The sequence below is a fragment of the Octopus bimaculoides genome, chromosome 14 (genome assembly GCF_046866305.1).
Source record: "Octopus bimaculoides isolate indiv1 chromosome 14, ASM4686630v1, whole genome shotgun sequence".
NCBI classification, from domain to species: Eukaryota; Metazoa; Mollusca; class Cephalopoda; order Octopoda; family Octopodidae; genus Octopus; species Octopus bimaculoides.
The window spans coordinates 1,364,875-1,366,470 of NC_142941.1; the positions used below are offsets into that span (position 1 = coordinate 1,364,875).

The 1,596-nt window shown below is 36.8% G+C and overlaps 1 protein-coding gene across 2 annotated transcripts in view; it reads right to left on the minus strand.

The window, feature by feature from the left end:
* Positions 1-1,030, minus strand: part of LOC106872616 (protocadherin-19) — a 49,259-nt gene extending 48,229 nt beyond the window's left edge. For both annotated transcript variants that reach the window (XM_089362133.1, XM_089362134.1), the window contains exon 1: positions 895-1,030. The gene's annotated coding sequence lies outside the window, so the exon portion shown is untranslated. The remainder of the gene's footprint in view (positions 1-894) is intronic.
* Positions 1,031-1,596: the final 566 nt, after the last annotated feature.

The window sequence follows — 1,596 nt, forward strand, 5'->3', positions numbered from 1 at the left end:
TGCTTGACAGAAATCAGTTAAATGAATGAGAGGAATATGAAACAAGATCTGAAGGGTGGGGCACCACCACTAGGGGTCATAAAGTAAACCCCTCAGATCCAGAAATACGTTGATTGACAAGAGTATGTCTCCTTGTCCAGCTGTGATTCCCTGGCCCCTATCATGAAGATAGGTGGGTCTTAACACTGGGGCCATACATATCTGTTTCTGTACGTTCACTAAGGACAGACAGTACCACGCTCTATATTGTCATCACTCTCTGTACAATGTGATCAACAACAACAACACTGATGATGGTATCAAATTTTGGATGAAGGCCAGCAGGTTTTGTTGGTAGGGGTTTAGTTGAGACACTTTGAAAAGCACTTTATTTCATCAGCTATGGGTAGGATTTGAGCTCAGAATATTAGAAGCTGAAGCAAACACTGCAAAGGACTTTCTCTAACACTCAAGAGATTCTGCAAATCCACCACCTTGATGATGTCAATGATGATGATGATGACAATATGAGGACAATGATGATAAGAATTACAAAATTAATAATGGTTTCAACTTTTGACACAAGGCCAGCAATCTTGGGGTTGGGATGTAAGTCATTCACATCATCACCCCACCCCGCCACCCCCAGGTCCTCAACTGGTCCTTATTTTACTGACCCTGAAAGGACAAAAGGTAAAGTTGACCTCGGCAGAATTAGAAACTCAGAACATCAAATCGGACAAAATGCCATCAAACATTTCATCTGGCCTGCTAACGAATCTGCCAGCTCCCTGCCTTCAATAATGAGGATAATAACAACAATAACAACAACAATAATAATCAGAAGAAGAAGAAGAAGAAGGAGTACATCAACTACAAGAAGACTAACAACAAAAGAAAAGTGTAAACACTTACCTTCATGATAGACTTGACAGGTACATACTTTCCACTGTATGTATATATATATATATATATATATATATATATATATATATATATATATATATATAAAGTGTGTGTATATGTTATATCACCTGCAGCATCAATAGCACTGTTGTTGTTGTTTTTGTGTTGCTATTGTGGTGGTGGTGGTGGTGGTGGTGGTGGTGGTGGTGTCACAAACTATTGCAATGTTACACATACACACAGCAACTTCAAAAAGGTAATCTAGTCACCTGTGTGTATACATGTGTATATGTATGTATGTATTTATATATATATAAATAAAAATATATGTATATGTGTGTGTGTATATATATGTATATATATATATATATATATATATATATATATATATGTATGTATGTATACTTATGTATATAAGATAGGCAGATAGATAGACAGACACATTTTGTTAGAGCATGTATATATATATATATACATGTATGTTATATCCTGATCAGTAATATGAGAATGGTGTAGTTGATGTTGGTGGTGGTGTTAGTAATGGTGGTGGTGGTGATGGTGTCATAGACACACATATACACACACACACACACACTATAGACCAGTTTCCGAAAGCCACCCTAGCCTAACTGTGATAAGAACATCCATGCAGTTGTAGTAACACAGCTCTCTCCACTCGCTGACTGTTTTTACTGAATGAACAAATCTTCG